The following is a 16,270-nucleotide window of genomic DNA, read 5'->3' as shown; positions in this document are numbered from 1 at the left end:
TTTTAAACCCTCAATTAGAACATTAGAGATTTCAGTTACTGAAGAAAAGAATAGCAGTGAAAAAAAGTTTTGGAAAGCAATTTGAGAGATTTCTGGGAACCTGGTGATCAGATTGCACAGAGTGATATCCTCTCACTATAACATAGCAGCTATTCAGCACACCTTCAACATTGAAAATATATATCACCATGCAACCTACAGGAGTAACAGATATTTCCGTTACTTAGTGAGTTGTCAATGAAACACCTATTCCAGATACCAAATATAATGTAAAACTAGTCGGTCTCCCACAGCATTGGTCATGGTGAGTCAGAGGATTTACTGTTTTGCATCAATAAGGCTTCTATGCCACCATAGGGCTTAACAAACAGCAGGATTACTAATTTACTGTGCATAAGTCAGATTCTCTTTAAAAAATGATTTTTGCTAGTGTATTGGGGGCTGAATTTGTGGTCACATCGGTGTTGGTTGTGGGCTGTAATACCAGTGATGCTGGAGTTGACAGTCCTGGAGTTCATCAGGACGACAGTGGGGCTGATGGAGTTTAGCAGCATTTGTGGTCCTTTGATCTAACATCACTGTGGAGGGGAAATCTTGGGTTTGTCAGAACTGCAGAAGAAGGTGAACCCAAGGTTTGGCACAACAGGTGGATTCCTGGTGTGTCTGTAGAGAAGAGGTAGGGAATGGCTTGAGAGAATTTGTTGGAAGGGATCCCATGTTTAGCTGCGCACTGGTTTGTGAATTTCTAAGGAATCTTCTGTAAACACTGAATTTGGTGCTTTGTGATCGATTCCAGCACATGTATGTCACCGCCTATTTCGGTTTCGCTCACTCATTCTTACATAGCTGTAAGAAAATATAAACATTCTAATTATTATCAGCAAAACACAATTGGTAATTACAGCTGTCAAAATTGCACTCATTTCTTTGTAGTTGAAACTAATTAAGAGGAAAGATATCGTGGGCTGGATTTCCAGGCCTCCAGGTTGGCAAAAATGGGCGGTAGTGACCTGAAAATGGAGTGCAAGAACTTACTGCTTCGATGCCACTGTCGCAGTGGCTGTCAGCAATTTCTTAGCATTGTCCCAGTTGATGGCCTAAGCTGGCAAACGAAGAAGGCATCCATCTGATTTGATATATTTAAATCGAGGTCTTATGATATCAACAAGGAACCCAATGCCATTTTTGGGCAGAACTGGCCAGGACATGTACACTGCAGCGTGCTCTGAATCAGCTGACGGCCAGGCTAAAGAGGACCCGAAAGGCGAGTTCCTCTTTATTGTTGTTGGGCCTGAAGGAGCAGAGGTGCAACGAATTTTCAAAGAAATGGTTGCCCTATATACATAGTCATTCAGTCCTTCAAGCCTGTTCCACCAGTCAATCAGATAATGACTGTTCTGTACCTCAACTACATTCACCTGCCTTTGTTCCATATCCCTCGATACCATTACCCAACAAAAATCGAATCGATCGCAGTCTTGAAAATTTCAATTGGCCCAGCATTGAAATTTTGCAAGTTCTTTTGCAAGTTCCAGATTTCGACTACCCTTGGTGTGAAAAAGTGCTTGATGATTTCACTCCTAAATGGCCAAGCTCTAATTTTAAGATTATGCCCTCTCATTCTAGATTCCCCACCAGAAGAGAGTTTGTCTGTATCTAACCTCTCAAATTTCTTTATCAATTTAAACATCTCAAGTGAATCATCCTGCCAGGGAATACAGGCCAAGCTTTTGCAACCTGTCCTCATAATTTAACCCTTTAAGTTCTGGTATAATTCTAGTGAATCTGCACTGTACTCACTCCAAGACCAATATATCATTCCTGAGGTTTGGTGCCCAAAACTGAATGCATTACTCCAGATAGGCTCTGACCAAAGCTATTCCATCTCAATTTCATCTTTATGCGCTTCCCCCACTAGGGTCACCAAATGTATTTTTATTTATTTTGAAGTGATGAATTCCAACACTTCCACAACCCTTTGTGATCAAAAAATACAGCTCAACTACTAAACCACTTTAAGGAATGTTGGTTAGGTTGCTCAATGCAGGCACAAATGCGGAGAGCATGTACAGCACAGGCTCACCCATTTGTACCTGTCCGACAACCAGAGTAGAACACAGATATGCATTTTAAGCAGGTTTGTGCCTGAAACAGACAGGTATGTTGAACCTCTGGTTTATCACATGGACCTCTGGTGTCAATTGGATGGCCGAGGTACTCATCCCCCACTTGCACTGCTGACTTCTTTTTAGGCGAGAATTGGGCTGCCAGCAGTTGATTATCAAACCCTCCTCTCCCAAGTGTCCAATTACCAGCACCTCAAACAGGTTCCATATTCTAATGGACTTGGACCACAATATCTGAGTACAACAACAAAGTGCCTCATAAACATCCTTCTCTGGCCTGAGTGCAAATATAAGTTGTCTCAGCAACACAAAAGAAATCATAACAATATAGTTAGCTCACTATTTTTATTTGTGGATTAAATTGAAGAAAATGCTGACAAAATTAAATCTTTTACCGGTTATATTTCCCTGCCATTTGACCCTCACAGTTATATGTACATTTTTCACATGGTTGTGATTTGGCGCAGGTTGTACTCTGAACATTGTAGTTCTCCAAGAACAGAATTGAAGAGAATTTGTCAACCAGAGCTGGAAATCCCCAACACTCAAGGCCCATCAACATTTATAACTCTGGGACAAAAGCAGAAATCAAATCCTCGCACTCAGAAGCAAGGGCAGGCCTGTGTGGGGGAAAAAACTATTTGCACACATTTTCAACATTAAATTACAAAACTTTTAGTGACAATTAAGAGGTTTTTAAAAATGTTTTTGTTATATTATGTTATTTTTAGCTGTATGTACTAACCTGAGTGAAGAAAGTAAATAGGAGCCAAAAGGAAAAACCATTTGAGCAATTTGATTGTTTACTGACTGCAGATTCCTGGATTTCAGAAAAATTGGGTCAATTGATTGGGTGACTTTGTGAGGCTTGCCTATTGCTGATTGGAAACTTTTCTTATTGTCTGGTGAATGGAGCTGGTTTTTGATTGATTCACATTTGGTCGACATTTAATCCATGGGATAGTTCAGTTAATCTGTATAATTCATTCAATAGATTGTGGCCATTTCAGCCAGTCCTGATGTTTAACTCAAAAGACACTAAAGCATGATGACCACGTGAGCTTATGCTATGCAAGGCTTTTATGTTTTTAGATGTAAAATTGACCTTAATTATAATTTCATGTTGGTTCTATAATGATGTGGCCATTGTAAAAATAAATGTCACAACTGTAAATATAATCTGTGTCAGTGTAACCAAAGCATCTACCTTTTGGCTAATCATTGTTTATATCAACTGTGGAAATTTTATGAATGATTTTGCTGTACACCATGTGTAGTTCAACAAAGGGCCCAACATTTTCTTAGTTTAGAATATTAATTGCCATAGTTCCACTTATATCATATTAGTATGGTGCTTAAGATTATACCCCAAACAATAGTGCATCTGATCTATTCAGACTTTTGATACGGTTTCCATTCAAGTGTATTGCTTATTTCAATCCATTATATAGGTTGCACATTTACTGATTACAAACCTAATCGACTTAATAGCAGAAATAAATCACATGGGATTAAAGGGGCAGTGGCAGCATGGATTTGAAATTTGCCAAAAGTTAAAAAGCAGAGTTAGGTAAACAATTGTTTTCAGTCTGGGGGTAAGTATACAGTGGACCACTGCTCTTTTTTGATATCGATAGATCATCATCATAGATAATCCCCCGTAATCCACTCCTAAAGTGAGTTCTTTGGTGGCTGAACAGTCCAATACGAGAGCCACAGACCCTGTTACAGGTGGGACAGACATTCGTCGGGGGAAGGGGGGAGGTGGGACTGATTTGCCGCATGCTCCTTCCGCTGCCTGCGCCTGACCTCTTCAGGCTCGCGCCATTGAGATTTGAAGAGCTCATCGCCCTCCCGGATGCACTTTCTCCACCCAGGGCGGTCTTCGGCCAGGGACTCCCAGATGTCAGTGGTGATGTCGCACTTTACAAGGGAGGCTTTGAGGGTGTCCTTGTAATGTTTCCGCTGCCCACCTTTGGCTCGTTTGCCATGAAGGAGCTCCGCATAAAGCAATTGCTTAGGGAGTCTCGTGTCTGGCATGCGATCGAGTGTGGTCAGTGCTTCAATGCTGGGGATGTTAGCCTGGGCGAGGACACTGATGTTGGTGCGTCTGTCCTCCCAGGGGATTTGCAGGATCTTGCGGAGACATTGTTGGCGCTATATCGCCAGCGACTTGAGGTGTCTTCTGTACATCGTCCATGCCTCTGATCCATACAGGAGGGCCTGTATTACGACAGCCCTGTAAACCATGAGCTTGGTGGTAGATTTGAGGGCCTGGTCTTCGAACACTCTTTTCCTAAGGCAGTCGAAGGCTGCACTGGCGCACTGGAGGCAATGTTGAACCTCCACATCAATGTCTGCCTTTGTTGATAAGAGGCTGCCGAGGTATGGGAAGTGGTTCACGTTGTCGAGGGCCGCGCCGTGAATCTTGATGACTGGGGGGCAGTGCTATGCGGCGAGGACAGGCTGGTGGAGGACCTTTGTCTTACGGATGTTAAGCATAAGGCCCATGCTTTCATATGCCTCGGTGATTACATCGACTATATCCTGGAGTTCAGCCTCAGAATGTGCGCAGACACAGGCAGCGTCCGTGTACTATAGCTCAACGACAGAGGTTGGGGTGATCTTGGACCTGGCCTGGAGGTGGCGAAGGTTAAACAGCTTCCCACTGGTTCTGTAGTTTAGTTCCACTCCAACGGGGAGCTTGTTGACTGTGAGGCGGAGCATAGCAGCGAGGAAGATTGAGAAGAGTGTTGGAGCAATGACGTAGCCCTGTTTGACCCCAGTCCGGACGTGGATTGGGTCTGTAATGGATCCGCTGGTAAGGATCGCGGCCTGCATGTCATCATGGAGTTAGTGAAGGATGTTGACAAACTTTTGGGGGCATCCAAAACGGAGGAGGACGCTCCATAGATCCTCATGGTTGACAGTGTCAAAGACCTTTGTAAGATCGAAAAAGGCCATGTAGAAGGGCTGGCGCTGCTCCCTGCATTTTTCCTGCAGCTGTCACGCTGCAAAGATCATGTCTGTTGTGCCCCGTAGGGGATGAAATCTGCACTGTGATTCCGGGAGGAGCTCCTCGGCCACAGAGAGAAGACGGTTGCGGAAAACTCTAGCAACAACCTTCCCAGTAGCTGATAGCAGGGAGATTCCCCTGTAGTTGCCGCAGTCGGACTTGTCCCCCTTTTTAAAAATGGTCACGATCACTGCATCTCTGAGATCTCCTGGCAGGCTCGTCTCCCTCCAAATGAGAGAGATGAGGTCATGTATCCGCGCCAACAGCGCCTCTCCGCCATACTTTAGCGCCTCAGCAGGAATTCCATCCGCACCCGTAGCCTTGTTATTCTTGAGCTGTTTTATGGCTTTGCCTACCTCGTGCAGCGTTGGGGTTTCACTGAGGTGGTGGCGGGTAGCATGCTGCAGGATGGAGTTGAGAACACTCGAGTCAAAGGCAGAGTCTCGATTGAGGAGATCATTAAAGTGCTCCTTCCAGCGGGCTCTGACAGCTTCAGTGTCCTTGATGATTGTTTCCCCATTTTTGGCCAGGAGTGGGGTGGGGCCTTTGGAGTTTGGACCGTAGGTGGCCTTGACTGGAATGAAGAATCCTCGCATATCATGGCTGTCGACCAGTTGTTGTATCTCCTGTGCTTTCTCCATCCACCACCTGTTCTTTAGGTCCCGGGTTTTTTGTTGGACCTCAGCTTTGAGCCATCTGTAACGTTGCTTTGCAGCTCCCGAGTTGGGTTGTTGCTTGAGGCACAGAAATGCTCTGCGCTTACGATCTATGAGTTCTTGGATCTCCTGATCATTTTCATCAAACAAGTAAACAAGTCCTGGTGTTTTCTGGTTGAATAACCCAGTGTTTCTTCACAGGCACTGGTTACGGAGGCCTGGAGGGCAGACCAAGCGCTGTGGCATTCAGCATCTCAGGGTCATCAAGGCACGCCAGATTAGCTGTGAGGCGCTGGCTGTATAGGGCTCTCTTAGCTGGGTTTTTAAATGTCCCGGCATTAACTTTTTTGCGGCACTGCTTCTGCTGTCCCCTCTGCTTTGGATGGTCCATCCAGCAGTCGTCAGCTCCTGTCATGGCGTGGGTGCTGCGCACATCCTTGCGATCCCTGGCTCGGACGATGACATAGTCGAGCAGGTGCCAATGTTTGGTGCGAGGGTGTTGCCACGATGCCTTGTATTTGTCCCTCTGGCCGAACAGGGTGTTGGTAATGAGGAGTTCATGTTCTAGACATTTTGTCAGGAGTAGGGTACCGCTGGAGTTGGCTTTCCCTACCCTCTCTCTGCTAATCACGCCTCCCCAGAGGGCTGCGTCTTTGCCAAACCTGGCATTAAAGTCACCTAGGAGGATCAATTTGTAGCCCGTGGGGACACGGGACAGGGATGTTTCGAGGTTGGAATAAAAATCCTCTTTAGCCTCATCCGTTGCTTCGAGTGTTGGGGCGTAAGCACTGATGACTGTGACGCATTGGTTCCGGGATAGGGTAAGGCGAAGAGTCATGAGTCATGAGTTCGTTAACCCTGCAGGGGGAGCCTTTGAGGCGGTCGACCAGCTCGTTTTTGACGGCGAAGCCGACTCCATGAAGGCGGCGTTCTTCCTCTGTTTTTTTTTCCAGAAAAAGGTGTAACCTCCACCATGTTCCTTGAGCTGGCCTTTCCCTGTCCGTCGGGTCTCGCCTAGGGCGGCGATGTCGATGTCAAAATGTCTGAGTTCCCGAGCAACTATAGCGGTGCGACGTTCCGGCCTGTTGCTGTTGGAATTGTCCATGAGGGTCCTGATGTTCCAGGTCCCAAACTTCATATTAACAAAGTGGAAGATGCCTGTGCATGAGTTCTTTGACCGTGGGGTGGCCGCTGCACATCGGCAACCACACAGGCTTAGCTGAGCAAGATCTTGGTCCAGTGGTAAGGGGGTCCAAGACGACTGGAGACCTTGCACTGCTGTAGAAGCCTAATTGCCTACGGCAAGATGTTGGCCGCAAGCTCAGAGCTGAGTAGCGCCATTGATGGTAGATGACCCGAGGCTTGTTTAGGGAGCAAACAATTGGAAGGTCAGCTGTCCGCTGGGGTTCCCAGGGATGTTTTGGAGAGTTTCTTCCAAAGGTTTCCAAGTTGTTTAAAAAATTTTAAGAGTTTAAAACTATTTCCAAATTATTTTATTTTAAAGTTACACAGGTTGATTGAAGGTTTAATAGATTAAGAGTTGATTAAAAGTTGATAAAAAAATGTCTAAAATGTAAATCAAGTTGTTTAAAAGTTAGTGTTCACTGCTAGTGGCCTAGGGCAGGTACAGCCCGTCGTTGGACCCGGAGTGCAAGGCTGGGCCAGGCCAGCTGGCCGAAGGGACCCGGAGTGCGTCTCATCCGCTGCCTCAGACACAGCCGCCCTACCGCCTGCAGTCTCTAGTTAGCCTTCTCACTAACTACAGTTGGAGAACTGTCTAGACAGGCAAGGATGGCAATCACTGATAGATAGCTAGATAGACATGATCAGGACAGGTATGGGAGAATAATTTCAACAGTTGCAGATAAAACAAAACTTGGAAATGCAATAAACAGTGGAACTTCAGGATGACACTACTAGTGAAATGGGCCAAAAAATTGGCAGATTAAATTTAAGGCAGAGAAGTGTGATTTTAAGTATTTTGGAAGGAAGAATGAGGACAGGCAGTATAAAATAAATTATACAATGTTAACAGGGTTGCAGGAACTGAAAGACCTCTGAGTTTACATACACACTGCTTTGATGGTGGCAGGATGTTAACAAAGCATATTTCCTTGGATCCTGGGCTGGATAAATAGGAGGCATAGAGTGCAAAAGAAGGAAAGTTATTCTAAATCTTTATCATTGGTTAGGCCTCAGCTGGAGTATGGTGTCTAATGCTGGGCACCAGGAGCATGCGGCAAAACAGGCTCCCCGCCTACCCTTCCCTTCAAGCACTGTCTATGACCTATGACAGAGACTGTGGTTCTCGTATTGGACTGTACAGCCACCTAAGAACTCATGCTAAGAGTGGAAGCAAGTCTTCCTCGATTCCGAGGGACTGCCTATGATGATGGGCCCCACACTTTATGAAGGATGTCGAGGCCTTAGATGATGCAGAGGAGATTTACCAGAAATTAAGGACTTCAGTTATGTGCAGAGATTAACGAAGCTGGGGTTGCTCTTCTTGGAGCAATTTAATTTATTTAAACATTTTAAAGACAGAGGACGAGAAATTTACCTCAGATCCTCAGCGGTATTCGGGCGGTTGTGTCTTTTGAACTGCCGGAATGCTGCTGATGTACGCTCCCGCAGTTTTCTGCTCTTTGATGTCGACGGTGGCGGAGCGTTCCAATAGCGGGCGGGAGGGGGCGGTGGCGCAGGCCCAAAACGCAGCGATCTGCTTGCCTTACTAACAGCAAGCAGAACCACAGTACAAAATGGCTGGGAAACTTTCTCTGCGCATGTGAGACCATTCTCCTGTGATTTCGGGATCAAGGGTGATCTTGCACATGCGCAGAGAAAACTGAGGCAGCACTGGACAGCTTCAAACTGCAAAGGTGGGTGGATGTCATTGAAAGGATTTTGAGGAGTACATTCAGTATATTGAGTACATTTACTATTATTTGATTTAATATAATATAATTGATAGTATAATATAACTAGTAATAATTATAATAATATTTTAAAAATATCATTGTTTAAATTCAAATATATATGTAAATAAATATCAAGAACATGGAACATCAAGCCATGGAAGTGGTGAGGGAGGTAGGTGAGAGGAAGAGGGCCACTCATTTCTCAGAAGAAGAATGTCACCAAGCTTTACAACATAATAAAATGCGGCATTACTTAAGAGTAATTCGTCAATGCATGACAAAAATGATTACTTGCTCTTGCAGACCCAACGATGGCATTCCATCGTTTGCGGCACTGGATCGGCCCCCGCATCACGGGCACGATGGAGGATACCGCCTCAGCGATCTCTCGCCATAACCGCTGATATACACTTGTTGCATTTGTCGACGAAGTGGAGGCCCGCTGGAATCAGTGAACACAGGGTGGACGAGGAAAACCTGCAACAAGTGTATATCAGCGGTTATGGCGAGAGATCGCTGAGGCGGTATCCTCCATCGTGCCCGTGATGCAGGGGCCGATCCAGTGCCGCAAACGATGGAATGCCATCGTTGGGTCTGCATGAGCAAGTAATAATTTTTATCATGCATTGACGAATTACTCTTAAGTAATGCCGCATTTTATTATGTTGTAAAGCTTGGTGACATTTTTTATTACCCATCATCGATCTTGTATTGTGTTAGTCCTCTGTATTTTCATTATGCAACACTTGCATGTTAACAGAACTTAAATGGTGCACTCGTTGACGAAAAGACTGGGGATGGTTAATTGGGGATGTGTACATAGCCCGACCGGGAGCATATGATCACACCGCCACGTGTGTTGGTGCCGAACCAGTTCTCCCAGAGGGTAAATCTGCATAGTCCCTGGACTGTGCTACGGTCATGTAATTCAATCTTATGGCAATATAATGTAGAATGTAATATAATACTGGGAGCAAGAAATGTTGTTAGTTGTGACATTGTGACATGATTTTGAAAGGATGCAAAATTCACAAGAACCACCACCACCCCCCCCACCCCACCCCCCACCCCACCCCCCCCAGTGTTTGGGCTCATTCGAAAGGAAATTTAATTTGGGACCATCTACCGGAAAGTTTGGAACCCTAAAGCGCTTATGGAAGAAACTACGAACTTTAATCGAATTGTGGGCTTTTAAAAGACAAATTCAAGGCTGTGGGCAGGTCTAAAGAACTAACAGGAAACAACTTGATTATTGAGACTGTCTGGGTGTTGGGACTAAGTTATCTTGTCTAGAGAAATGGGTATTCGAGAATCCTTCTCCACAAGAGACATTAACATTACAACAAATAACCCAGAGATAGCTAACCATCAACCTGAATCTGGAAAGCCATTTCAGCATATACACCACAAAGAGGCCCAATACAGCCTGTATGCAAAAAACTAAGGACAAAAGGACATTGCGATTACCAAGCTAATATTTCCATCAGGAAACAGTTTTCGAACATCAACCCACCCAAGACATTTTAAGTTTTAACGAGCCCACCAAAATATTACAAAGAAGATTCAAGCCCGCCAAATTTAAACAAACAATTCTGAACTGATTTGGCGCCAAGATTATAACCATTCAAACCGTATAACTGGCCCCCTGTTTCAACAGAGGGTATGCCATACTATACCAGGTGCTATACTGCGAGTATGTCATCAAGACAAGGAGAGAAACCAATGCGACAGTTGTAAACTAACTTCTCCAGTCTCAAAGTCCTGAAGGAAGAAAGAACATCACCATCGCGGCATCTACCGACCACAGCCAACGTGGTATCAATGAAAAACCACTGCGATAGACCAAACTCAAAACAAAACTCCAACGGGAAGGAACTGAAGAATTGGAAAGTTTCCACTCTACAATCTAAGGCTTGACTACCAACAGGTGAAACCATTACCTAAAGAGACTTTGAATCTATTTCTAATGAAGAAAACCGAGTACTTACCCCATAGATCCAAAACACGCCTTAGCGGACTCAACCCAACTGAAGATTGCGCAGCTTGAAGTCTTCTCCGACGTTCGGGGTATGGCAAGCAGAACCGACAGATTTCAATGAACCCCGAAATCGCAAACTACCGCTAACTGACCAGAATGGATTGGTAAGCATAGTCCCTGCCTGCCCTGGAGTCTAACCTAGCTAGAATTAGGTATTGGGAGGTGGGAGGTATAATTTTACTGTACCCCCCTTTGAATGTGTAATGTATTCTTTATTAGAGCAATTATAAGTTTGACTTTGTATTTTCTTGTCTTTAATAAAATCAAAGTTCTTTTGCACCAAACCAGTTGCCCTTTGCACTTTATCACATCCCCCAAATAAATCCAGAGTCTAGAACCCAAGGGAGTGGGAGCGATTCGAACCGCTCAAGTTGGTCAGAGGTGAACCTGACCCCGGGACCACCCCTTACAATTTATTGGTTGATCACACTCTGCCACTTGGAAAGCAAACTGTTTGGGACTCAAGTTTTGTTATAAAAACATAAGAACATAAGAAATAGGAACAGGGGCAGGCCATATGGCCCCTCGAGCCTGCTCCGCCATTCAATAAGATCATGGCTGAATCAATCATGGATTCAGCTCCACTTCCCCGCCCGCTCCCCATAACCCCTTATTCCCTTATCGTTTAAGAAACTGTCTATTTCGAGTCTTAAATTTAATCAATGTCCCAGCTTCCACAGCTCTCTGAGGCAGTGAATTCCACAGATTTACAACGCTCTGAGAGAATAAATTTCTCCTCATTTCTGTTTTAAATGGGCGGCCCCTTATTCTAAGATCATGCCCTCTAGTTCTAATCTCCCCCATCAGTGGAAACATCCTCTCTGCATCCACCTTGTCAAGCCCCCTCATAATCTTATATGTTTCTGTAAGATCACCTCTCATTCTTCTGAATTCCAATGAGTAGAGGCCCAGCCTACTCAACCTTTCCTCATAAGTCAACCCCCTCACCCCCGGGATCAACCTAGTGAACCTTCTCTGAACTTCCTCCAAAGCATGTATATCCTTTCGTAAATATGGAAACCAAAACTGCATGCAGTATTCCAGGTGTGGCCTCACTAATACCCTGTATAGCTGTAGCAAGGCTGCCCTGCTTTTATACTCCATCCCCTTTGCAATAAAAGCCAAGATACTATTGGTCTTCCTGATCACTTGCTGCACCTGCATACTATCCTTTTGTGTTTCATGCGCAAGTACTTGCAGGTCCTGCTGTACTGCAGCACTTTGCAATCTTTCTCCATTTAAATAATAACTTGCTCTTTCATTTTTTCTGCCAAAGTGCATGACCTTACACTTTCCAACATTATACTCCATCTGCCACATTTTTGCCCACTCACTTAGCCTGTCTATGTCCTTTTGCAGATTTTTTGTGTCCTGCTCACAGATTGCTTTTCCTCCCACCTTTGTATCATCATCAAACTTGGCTACGTTACACTCAGTCCCTTCTTCCAAGTCGTTAATATAGATTGTAAATAGTTGGGGTCCCAGCACTGATCCCTGCGGCACCCCACTAGTTACTGGTTGCCAACCAGAGAATGAACCCTTTATCCTGACTCTCTGTTCATTAGCCAATCCTCTATCCATGCTAATATATTATTCCCAAGCCCGTGAACATTTATCTTGTGCAGTAATCTTTTATGTGGCACCTTGTCAAATGCCTTCTGGAAGTTCAAATACACCACATGCACTGGTTCCCCTTTATCCACCCTGTCCGTTACCTCCTCAAAGAGCTCCAGCAAATTTGTCAAGCATGACTCCCCCTTCATAAATCCATACTGACTCTGCCTGACCGAATTTTGCTTTTCCAAATGTCCTGCTACTGCTTCTTTAATAATGGACTCCAACATTTTCCCAACCACAGATGTTAGACAATGAACCATTTATCCTGACTCTCTGTTCTCTGTTAGTTAGCCAATTCCCTATCCATGCTAATATATTACCCCCAACCCCGTGAACTTTAATCTTGTGCTTATAGTTTCCTGCTTTTGTCACGTACTTTCTCTATACTTTGCTTATGATAGTTTCATGTAATGATGCTCGGTAAAAATTGTTTGTTCTCCACATAAGCCTGCGCAAAGTGAATTGCTCTGATGTTACCTCTGACCCCTACCCGCCCCTGTCACCAACCATTATTGTAGGTTTTCACATTTGCATAGGTGGTGCCGTCTGCCTGTCCCAGAGAGGAGTCATTGCAGGGAAGAACAAATGAAGAGACGGAGGAGATGGTGCTGGAGGAGACCACTCCTTAAAGCGTTGTAATAGTGGTGGTGCAGGAGGAGGGAGGAGTGGCGGGACTTGACTTCAACTGGCGGCCACCGGTTCCTTGTCGGAATCCAGCTTTGTTGGATTCCGGCCCGAGGAAGCGGGATCAAGTGGAATGCAACAGTGCACACCGACACCCATGGTGAATCCGCGGCTGCTGATCCGCCAAAGTGGGAATGCAACAGGCAGATGCGAGCCTGAACCTGGTGGGACTGTCCAGGATGAGCATCGACTTGATTCGAGAGCTCCTCCAGGCCATTGCTGCATTGTCCGAAAACATCGCAGCTTTAGCAACCCGTCAGTCAGAGGACATGGCGGAGCTGATTGCCGCATTGAGGGAGAACACACAGACTGTCAATGCCAATGCTATGCGGCAATCGACCGTCGTGGGATATGGAACTGCACCCCAAGGTGCCATACCAGCTATGGTGACTGCACCTGATTGTCACGAGGAACTAGTTTCTTCCGACTTTGAAGATGAGTCCTCAGCAGTTCCATCTTCTCCAGAATCCCCAAATATAGCGCTGCCATTGTCGCCGCCCCCCCCTCAGCAGACACGCTCGAGGTGCTGTGCTGGTGCACGATGTACTGGTCCCGACATGGGCAGGGCCAGGGGTATTGATAGCGGGAGGAGGAGGAGGGGGTCAGGGCCAAGGGTCAGGGGGGGATTGGGGAGGAACGGTGTTGGGAAAAGGTAGCCGCAGGTAGAATTGTGGGTGGGTGCCAGGGTGTTTTGAGTGTTGCTTATACTGTTGTGATGTTGTTACTATTGTTGTTGCTGTTTGTTATTCATAAAGGTTGTTTTTGTAAAAATTTTCATTCAGAACAATGATGTCATTTTATTACTTTGTTAAAGTTTAATACAAGTTACAAGTTTTATATAAAATTATTCCACTAAACCATTCCTTGTATCATGTCTCACTCACTTCTGGGAGGGGGAAAATATGTCCCATATGACAACTTTTAGGAAACACAACTTTAAATGTGTGAGTGCCGGTGTCCCTTGTAAATTCATACCTCATCTTGGATGACTGGGGTTTTCTTCAGTCTTGTGAACATCATGTAACTGGTTAAGTCACTCACAATGCAACAACTCTACAAACCTCTGAGCATCCTCACAGTTGCATACATTACAGTTGTGATGCCTGCTACAGTTGAATAGCCCCACGACCACACTGTCAAGCCATGTGAAGTATGGTTTCTTGGATGAGGGCCCAGTACGTGGACATAACCCTGACCCCATCCGACCCCCCCGCTGCCCGCCCTCAGCCGCGCTACAGCCAGCATCAGTAAAGGGGTGGGCGGGGGGAGAAAATTTCTAACAAATAATTCATGTTCAGTAATGAATAGCTCTTTGGGCTGACTCCAATGGCTTTTTCCTGAGTGATGTTACATATGTTACAAAATCCTTTTCTTGCCATCCACAAAATCAGCCCCTCAGCATGTTACTTCAGTCAAACAGACGCAAAACATGTGCAATCGAATAATGTTTCGATTGGAGGCGTCTGTTTCTGTGGACCCAGAAATAGACCAGGCAGTATCGTTCAGCAAACTCCCTGTGTTCAGTGTGTCTCTGAATTCACGGCAGCTAGCGAGACATGGCGTGAGATCAGTAGTGAGGCTTCATTCCTCGCCAAACTGCATTCCTCAGTTTAAAAAAAAGTTCAAGCAATAAAATGAACCACTCCTCTCCCTCTTCCCATCCCACTCACACGTGTAACCGCTAATAAAGTATTTCATTGGCGGTAATTGCTGCGACTGGCTTTCATTAGATCAGCCAAGGCCTGGTTGTAAGTAGTCCAAAAATTACTTTATTGTACATGAAATGTGATAATAAATGTAGATTTTCTTTTTAAAGGCTAACGAGCTGCAATGCGTCCCAAGCTCAAAATGTTTGTATCAAATGTTGCTTCCTCTCTGTTATGTCTTCAGATGCTCTAATAATGACTCCATGAGACAGTGTGTTATGCTTGAACTGTAGTGGCCTTAGTTCATTTAATGTAATTCCAGAGTGAGGATCACACATGGTGGCCTGCCTTTTATCCTAGGCCTGGCCAGGTAACCAACAAGTCTCCCACTGCGGTGCCCTCTGGTGGTACACTTTGTAATGGTACAAGCAGTAACCATGTAGGATACATGACATCACTCTCCCCCAAGCCTTTTGTGCAAATCGCCTTTGCATTGACTATGCTCTGGGCTTAGCTTTGTCTGGTTGACCCTTGGCGGGTCGTTTTCATCTTGGGTGAGTAGGTGGTGTTTCGTTGGCAGTAGAGCTGCTGGTGGTTTCTGTTTGTGCATCCATGACCACTCCATTCTCTCCCTCCCCCGCCGCCACATACAGATTGTGCCGTTGGCTCATTACATTCATACACATTCAAGTCCAAAAAAAACATTTGCATTTACCGGCGCATGAGGTCAAACGAGTGACAGGACTGCTGGATGGTGTCCAGGTAGTCTGGTGGTGTTGCGGTGCCCCTTGCTGGCCGTGGGAACCCGGTTGGCTCAAGTTGCCTGTTCTCAGGGCTTTTGCCGTTGCTTCTAGTGTCGGGCAGGTTAAATAAGAACATAAGAACACATAGAATTAGGAACAGGAGTAGGCCATCTAGCCCCTCGAGCCTGCTCCGCCATTCAACAAGATCATGGCTGATCTGGCGTGGACTCCGCTCCACTTACCCGCCCGCTCCCCGTAACCCTTAATTCCCTTATTGGTTAAAAATCTATCCATCTGTGATTTGAATATATTCAATGAGCTAGCCTCAACTGCTTCCTTGGGCAGTGAATTCCACAGATTCACAACCGTCTGGGAGAAGAAATTCCTTCTCAACTCGGTTTTAAATTGGCTCCCCCGTATTTTGAAGCTATGCCCCCTAGTTCTAGTCTCCCCGACCAGTGGAAACAACCTCTCTGCCTCGATCTTGTCTATCCCTTTTATTATTTTAAATGTTTCTATAAGATCACCTCTCATCCTTCTGAACTGCATCGAGTAAAGACCCAGTCTGCTCAATCTATCATCATAAGGTAACCCCTCATCTCCGGAATCAGCCTAGTGAATCATCTCTGTACCCCCTCCAAAGCCAGTATATCCTTCCTTAAGTGAGGTGACCAAAACTGCACGCAGTACTCCAGGTGCGGCCTCACCAATACCCTGTATAGTTGCAGCAGGACCTCCCTGCTTTTGTACTCCATCCCTCTCGCAATGAAGGCCAACATTCCATTCGCCTTCCGGATTACCTGTGCACCTGCAAACTAACTTTTTG

At 45.4% G+C, this 16,270-nt stretch overlaps 1 protein-coding gene across 2 annotated transcripts in view; it reads right to left on the bottom strand.

The window, feature by feature from the left end:
- LOC139259753 (nck-associated protein 5-like) overlaps positions 1-16,270 on the bottom strand; it is a 1,255,355-nt gene that overhangs the window by 1,215,427 nt on the left and 23,658 nt on the right. The window contains exon 1 of one of the 2 annotated variants that reach the window (XM_070875435.1): positions 15,417-15,441. The exons of the other annotated variant lie outside the window; for it this stretch is intronic. The gene's annotated coding sequence lies outside the window, so the exon portion shown is untranslated. Of the gene's footprint in view, positions 1-15,416; positions 15,442-16,270 lie in introns of those variants that run through there. 2 annotated transcript variants of the gene reach the window in all.

This window comes from Pristiophorus japonicus, chromosome 3 (assembly GCF_044704955.1).
Source record: "Pristiophorus japonicus isolate sPriJap1 chromosome 3, sPriJap1.hap1, whole genome shotgun sequence".
Classification (NCBI taxonomy): Eukaryota; Metazoa; Chordata; class Chondrichthyes; family Pristiophoridae; genus Pristiophorus; species Pristiophorus japonicus.
The sequence above is the reverse complement of the archived record's forward strand: the minus strand, read 5'-3'. Positions and strand labels throughout refer to the sequence as shown.